Raw genomic sequence first — 8,132 nt, forward strand, 5'->3', positions numbered from 1 at the left:
AAAGGTCATTTTTGAGAATTCTTTAACAGCTGGTTTTCTGTTCTGCCAGTGGGAGGCATTCACATGCAAAAAGAAGTGGGAAGGAAGAGGTGATTTTTTTTCTTGTTTCTGACTTCATACTGCATTAGAGGGGTAGATGACTGCTAGCAACCATGAGTTTCTGGACTTTTCAGGAGCCTCAGTGACTATACCAGACTGTCTTCTTATTACAGCCTAAAAATGTGTCCCAGCAGTCTCAGGGGCTCCAGGGATTTTAAATCCTCTGCTCCTCCAGGCTTAGAAGAGGTGGTGAATTCTTAAGCGACTGATTTCGGGGTGTTCTTGTTCTTCTTTTTTGGCTCCTCTAGTTTCTCAATACTTTTGCTAGCAATTCACTGCATTAAACTGCCTGTGTGTGAAATACTTGAGGTGGTTTTGTTTTCCAGAACCGATCCCAACTGATACATTTTTGTGAAGCTGTTTCAAGCTTCTAGGCTATCTTGGGTTGAATTTACTTTCATGCATACAATTCCATAAATCAATAAACCCCAAATGTGTATAATTATAAAACCATTTAACATTGATTCTTTTTTTTTCTTTTTTTGAAGAGGTTTTTGCTATAGGGTGTGTGCACTCGCCAGACAGAGAGAGACAGAGAGACAGAAAGCAAGAAATCACCCCCCAGGGGGGATGGGATGGCCATGCCGCAATCCCTTCTCCTCCGTTCTCCTCTTGGGATCTTGGGCACGCACGCACACGCGCCTGGCGTGAGTTTAAGCCACCAGGTCTGGGACTCAAACTGCGGTCAACTACATGGGAGTCCAGCAACATAGCCATTACGCTAACTGCTGGTCCCTTAACATTGATTCTTCAAATCCTACTCTTTTTTGAGAAAAATGTGGCATGGCCAAACATAGCTGTTGTTTGAGGGCGATAAGTTATTTCATTTATATGACAGGGTAGATTATTTGAATGACAATTGTATTAAAATAATAATCTAGAGGCCAGCAGGTGGTGTGGTGGTTAGGGTACTGGACTCCCACATGGCTGACCACAGTTTGAGTCGCAGACCTGGTGGCTTACTTTCTCACTTTCCCTCTATCTCTGGTCAAATTAAATAATAATAATAGTAATAAATACAATAATTCTTTAAAAATAATAATTGTGTTTTAAAGAACTTCTATTGAAAAATAAAACAGAGAATTGATTCTTATCTTTCTATTTTACATTCAATGAGAAGTTGTGTCATCTAATTGAACAACTATGGGCACTGGAGATGACCTAATAGCTAGTATTGTCAACATAAGGCATTTAAAATTCAGTACAGATGGAGCCAGCAGGCAGCATAATGGTTAAGGTGTTGGAGACCTCCGTGGTTGACCGCAGTTGAAATCCTGGACCTGGCATCTTAAAACTCATGCCGGGTACATGTGTGTGCTTGCTCAAATTCCCAAGAGGAGAATGGAACAGAAGGGATTGCAGTGTGGCCACCATCTATATATATATATATGTATATATTCAATATTCAAATTGTAAGTGTGTATATATTTATGCAATATATATATTCAATATTCAATATATATATTCAATATTCTATATATATTCAATATTCAAATCATATGTATATACAATGAGAGATCAGAAAGCCATGTTTGACTTTACAGTTTGACTTCATAAACAGTAAAATTTGTCTCAGTGACTGTTTTATGTTGCACTTATTCCTGGGCAAACATTGTTATAGTTCAGTTGTAACTTTTGGGGCTAGAACCAGCCACAGACACAGCATTGATTATTCCATTAGGTAAGAGAAAAATACAAGCAAAACTGGCTTATGTACTATTATTTACAAAGGAGTTTTACCAGAAAAGCACATTTTGAGTACTGTAAGTAGAACATCAAATGGTAAGGCAGAGATCAAGCTATGTATTAGCACTGGAACAAACTCTTCAACTGAAATGAAAAACTTTGCTTTCCAAAACTTCCTCTTGATTTTTGTTCTATTCATCTGCTAGCTATAATGATTAGTATGTTCCAGAGTCTTGTTCATTCTGTTTCCAGACATATGACAAAGTTGTATGTACAGCTATAGCATGAATGCTAGCACATGGAAGGAAATCTAGCTTTGGATTGATATACCCAATGACCCCAGACCAGTAATCCCAACCTTTTGGTCTCAAAATTCCTGTACACCCTTAAAAACTGTGGAAGAGGGAACCGGCAGTTAGCGTAATGGCTATGTCGCTGGACTCCCACGTAGTCAACCACGGTTCGTGTCCCAGACCCGGTGGCTTGAAACTCACGCCGGGTGCGTGTGCGTGCGTGCCCAAGATCCCGAGAGGAGAATGGAGGAGAAGGGATTGTGGCGTGACCATCCCCCCTGGGGGGTGATTTCTCGCCTTCTGTCTCTATGTCTCTCTCTGTCTGTCTGGCGAGCTCACGCGCCCTACAGTGAAAATCTCTCAAAAAAAAAAAAAACTGTGGAAGACCTCTAATAACTTCTGTTTGTATGTATTCATCATTATTTACCAAATCAGAAATTAAAATTGAGAACTGTTTAAAATATTTATGAATTTGTCTAAAAATAATGGCACCATTATGTATTAATGTAAGTATATAAATAATGTTTCATGAAAAATAACTATATTTTTTCAAATAAAGATAACTAAATTAGAAGAGTGGCATTATTTTATATTTTGCAGATCTCTTTAATGCCTGGGTTAATGCATATTACCAAATTCTCATATATACTTTAATACCCAACCTATTACTACATTATATATCATATCAGGTATCATATAGCCTCTGGAAAATACCACTGTACTTTTGAGAGGCAGTATAAGCAGACAAGGCAACTAGTCATAATATTATCATGGAAATAATTTTTACTTCTTAAATCCTCGGTCAGAGTCACAAGAATCCCCAGGGTTCACTGGATAGCACTTGGAAAGTCACTGCCATAAGGTAGCTACATCACTGGTTTTCAAAAGATGGGTATTTTTTTTCATGCTCATTTTCATGATCTTCAGATATTAACTAAGCAAAAAGAATATTTTTATCCTTCAGTAAAAGAAAAAATATTGGATTACCTGGGGCGTTAGGAGGATAAGATGGGAAGAGTGGGTGCTGGAAGGAAATGTGTAGTACCTGTAAGTGTCTTATCAACTTGTAGGAAATAGACAGTGGGTTATAAATAATGGGCAAGTCTGAGAACCTGCTGCAACTCTTTTGTCTTTGAGTCAAAGAAGCAAAATAGAAATCCAGCCACAGCAACAGTATTACAGAGATATCTTGAATCTGTCAGGCTCTAATTTATTTCTTCAAGTAAATAATTTGAAGGTTTGTGTACTTACCAATTACCAGAAACCAATGACTTCTAAAATACTTCTAGCAATACTGAGAGGTGCTGTCCTAAAGATAAAAACTTATCACTCTCTCTTTCAGGTGGCTGGTGTAGGTGGGGTGTATACTATTCCATATATTTAGTTCTTCTTTGCATGTACAACTGGTGACAAACAAGAAGTTAATTTTCATTCATTTTTTATTCAGTATATAAATGTGTATATGTGCATGTTTGCTTATATGTGCATAGTTATTCATCCAACACATTCAGTGAGCCTCTCTAAATGTGTCAGGGACCATTCCTGGCTGTTGGAAATCAAAACAGAACACACATTTCTGCTCTCTTTCTTATGATCAAGTGCAGAGAAAAACATAATAAAGGTGAGTAAATCATCCATTAACATTGTGATAGATATCAGAGAGAAAAGGTAAAGGGTGAGGGAATAAGAAATATTAAGAATGATCAATATTGTGACTTAAAGTGGCAAGGAGAAGACAACTGAGAAGATGACATTTGTGTAAAGGCAGAGCAAGCTATCATGGGGAAGAGTGTTCTAAGCAGAAAAAACACCAGCTGCAAAGACAATAAAGGTGAGGGCTTGTGTAGCCTTCTAGGAACACAAGGCTGAGTGAACAACAGTCTATGAGGCCAGAGAAGAAATGAGGAGAGTGTTTAAAGCCATGGTAAGGACTTTGGATTTTGCTTCATATCAGGAATTACGGAAAGACTGAACAGCATGGTATGTCCTTACTTGTCTCTATTTTTTAGGAGGGGTGGTTTTATTCAGTGCCTGAAGAAGTATGAGCTCACCAGTGAGAGAGACAGAGAAAAAGCACACCACACTCAAGGCATGGTCATATTGCAACCCGTTTCCCTCCATTTCTCCATTCCATAAGAATCTGGGACATACATGTCTGATGTTTTCAGGCCACTGCTGGTGGCCATATGAGATCTGGCCCCCTATGCACAGCCCTTAACCACTGTGCTATGGGCCGGCCTTTACTTCCTTTTTAATAGGCTTACTTTGGCTTCTATGTTGAGAATAGACACAGTAAGAACAAGAACAGAAACAGGAGAACCAATTCCAGGGCTACTGTAAATATCCAAAAAGAGAGGGGTCAGCAGGTGGAGTGGTGATTAGGTGCTAGGCTCCCATATATCTATTGCTGTTTGATACCTGGATCTGGTAATTTAAAAATCACCCAGGTACTTGTGTACAGGTGCCCAAAATCCAAAAGAGGAGAATAGAAGAGGGGGGATTGTGGCACGGCCATCCCTTTGGAGTGTGATTTCTCACTTTCCCTCTCTCTGACGCTGTCCTGTGAGCACACACACCCTATGGCAAAACCTTAAAAAAAAAAATCCAAATAAGCATTTAGGTATATTGTAGTAGAGGTGGTAAATAGTCCGACTCTAAATATATTTTGAAGGAAGAGGTAGTAATTTATTTGCAAAATGGACATGGAACATAAGAGAATGAGAGAAACTAAAATCGGTTTGGACAAGGAAAGTTAGAACCGGTCTTAGTCTGTTTTTTTATTGCTAACAGAAACACCTAAAACTGGGTGATTTATAAAGAAAATAGAGATTTATTTGAAAAGCTCACAATTCTGGTGCCGAGAAGGTCCAAAGGCATCACAAAAGGAGGAAGTCAGAATTTTTAGCAGAGCAGAGCACGGTGTGTATCCATGAATTTCTCTCATTCCCTCTGATTATGTACACACCAGAATGCAATTAGTGGGGGCCCCTGTCCTAATGATCTTATCACACCCAAAGGTCTCACCCTGGGATACCATGAAGGAGAATTTTTACATACCTTTACAATACACTGAAGTCCCAACATACGAATTTTAGGGGTGGAGGCAACTGAAGTCTAGCAGAGACATTTACTGAAATGGCAAAGATTGCAAATGTGGCTTAGAGAGCATTTGAAGCAATAAAGAGCATTCTAATTGTAGCGCCCTTGACTTAATTTTGTTGTGTGCTAATGAAAAGATAGACAGACTATAACCTATAACATTAATTTAGAGAACCCATTCTTAATATGCCTCTAGAGCAACTGAAGAAGTGCTAAAATGTATTTACGTACAAGAAAACACACTTCTTTCTGCTACATATACATCCATGTTCCAGACCCAGCTTTCTCTTGAACAAGGTCTTCAACCAAGTCATTTAACTTTGCTATAAATATATATATATATATATATATACACATACACACACACATATGTATGTATTTTTTTAATTGGTAAAATGAAGAATTCAACTAGGTGAATTCTTACGGTCTCTGCCTGAATTGAAATCCCAGTTATGTGCCTGATTCTGTAATACAGGAATAACATCAATACTCACTTCAGTTTATTGTGCAGATGAGCTTGTATGTATAATGCATTCGAACAATGTCTAGCATCCTGTTAATTAGTATTAACTCTCCAAGTTGGAATCTTGAAGAGATTTTGCCATTACCTTTTTGGGGGTTGTGTGGGATAGAGGAGTAAAACTGAGTTAAGAAGAGAATAAAGATAGGCAAATTTCTAGCCCTGAAACAGTTAATGAAATCTCAAAATGCAACATCATTGCAGATACGAAGATATTGCCATGGAATACTGAAATCATACAGGCAGGCCACTTCTGAAGGTAAGAGACTTGCTCTTTCACCCTCCTCATTTTAGTTCAAATTAAGAAAATTGAGTAAAGAGGAGAATAGAAGAGGGGGGATTGTGGCACGGCCATCCCTTTGGAGTGTGATTTCTCACTTTCCCTCTCTCTGACGCTGTCCTGTGAGCACACACACCCTATGGCAAAACCTTAAAAAAAAAAATCCAAATAAGCATTTAGGTATATTGTAGTAGAGGTGGTAAATAGTCCGACTCTAAATATATTTTGAAGGAAGAGGTAGTAATTTATTTGCAAAATGGACATGGAACATAAGAGAATGAGAGAAACTAAAATCGGTTTGGACAAGGAAAGTTAGAACCGGTCTTAGTCTGTTTTTTTATTGCTAACAGAAACACCTAAAACTGGGTGATTTATAAAGAAAATAGAGATTTATTTGAAAAGCTCACAATTCTGGTGCCGAGAAGGTCCAAAGGCATCACAAAAGGAGGAAGTCAGAATTTTTAGCAGAGCAGAGCACGGTGTGTATCCATGAATTTCTCTCATTCCCTCTGATTATGTACACACCAGAATGCAATTAGTGGGGGCCCCTGTCCTAATGATCTTATCACACCCAAAGGTCTCACCCTGGGATACCATGAAGGAGAATTTTTACATACCTTTACAATACACTGAAGTCCCAACATACGAATTTTAGGGGTGGAGGCAACTGAAGTCTAGCAGAGACATTTACTGAAATGGCAAAGATTGCAAATGTGGCTTAGAGAGCATTTGAAGCAATAAAGAGCATTCTAATTGTAGCGCCCTTGACTTAATTTTGTTGTGTGCTAATGAAAAGATAGACAGACTATAACCTATAACATTAATTTAGAGAACCCATTCTTAATATGCCTCTAGAGCAACTGAAGAAGTGCTAAAATGTATTTACGTACAAGAAAACACACTTCTTTCTGCTACATATACATCCATGTTCCAGACCCAGCTTTCTCAGGAACAAGGTCTTCAACCAAGTCATTTAACTTTGCTATAAATATATATATATATATATATATACACATACACACACACATATGTATGTATTTTTTTAATTGGTAAAATGAAGAATTCAACTAGGTGAATTCTTACGGTCTCTGCCTGAATTGAAATCCCAGTTATGTGCCTGATTCTGTAATACAGGAATAACATCAATACTCACTTCAGTTTATTGTGCAGATGAGCTTGTATGTATAATGCATTCGAACAATGTCTAGCATCCTGTTAATTAGTATTAACTCTCCAAGTTGGAATCTTGAAGAGATTTTGCCATTACCTTTTTGGGGGTTGTGTGGGATAGAGGAGTAAAACTGAGTTAAGAAGAGAATAAAGATAGGCAAATTTCTAGCCCTGAAACAGTTAATGAAATCTCAAAATGCAACATCATTGCAGATACGAAGATATTGCCATGGAATACTGAAATCATACAGGCAGGCCACTTCTGAAGGTAAGAGACTTGCTCTTTCACCCTCCTCATTTTAGTTCAAATTAAGAAAATTGAGTCGCAACGTACAGTACATATCAAATGAAGAATACTGCTAGTTTGATGTGTAAAACCACACGCTTGCAAGTCAAAATAACCCATTTTCTTTCATTTTAAATTCTCAGGCCTATTAATTTCTTTCTCCAGCTTCTTGTAGGTTATTCTGCCTTTCAGTTAAGAAAAATGGATCCAAAAGCAGTGTTTTTTACTAATTAAATTGCTCAACTATTTAGAAGGACAATATATTGAGAGGTCCTGGAGGACTCCACTCTATTTCCTGCCCCTCACATTTCTTTCCTACTTTAGCTAAGAGCTCTTCAGATTGAAATTCAGCCAGGCGCCCAAGGGCTTCTTTTGGGTCTCAGCGTTAGATTTCTGAACAGCACCACTTGCTGGTCCTACACGCGTTTTACCTCCTCCACCCCAAAACTCTGTGGATCAGTCCTCTTTCAGAACCTTCTGCCCCTAAGACAAGTAAAACGAAGTATAAGAACCAGGCGACGAAATTGCAGGCCGGGCGGCAGCAGAGAGCCGCGCAGCGGCGCGCGCTAGGGGCGGAGCGTGGGGAAGGAGGGCGGGGAAGCACGGCGCGAGCTCGCGGGTGCCAGGAGCTGCTTCCGCCCCGCGCGGCCCCGCCCCCGCGACGCGCCGGGCAGTCACGTGACGGCCGCGCGCGTCCCC

General features: G+C 39.1%; 1 long non-coding RNA gene across 1 annotated transcript; it reads right to left on the bottom strand.

Annotated features, from left to right (window-relative positions):
• Positions 1–3,347: 3,347 nt before the first annotated feature.
• Positions 3,348–7,887, bottom strand: LOC106734446 (uncharacterized). The gene is made up of 4 exons (XR_001370070.2): positions 7,865–7,887; positions 7,131–7,244; positions 6,595–6,667; positions 3,348–3,481 (listed from the first exon to the last, which is right to left on the bottom strand). It is a non-coding gene; the product is annotated as an uncharacterized LOC106734446 (long non-coding RNA).
• Between the last annotated feature and the right edge of the window lie 245 nt (positions 7,888–8,132).

This window comes from Tupaia chinensis, unplaced genomic scaffold (assembly GCF_000334495.1).
Source record: "Tupaia chinensis unplaced genomic scaffold, TupChi_1.0 Scaffold000117_1, whole genome shotgun sequence".
Classification (NCBI taxonomy): Eukaryota; Metazoa; Chordata; class Mammalia; order Scandentia; family Tupaiidae; genus Tupaia; species Tupaia belangeri.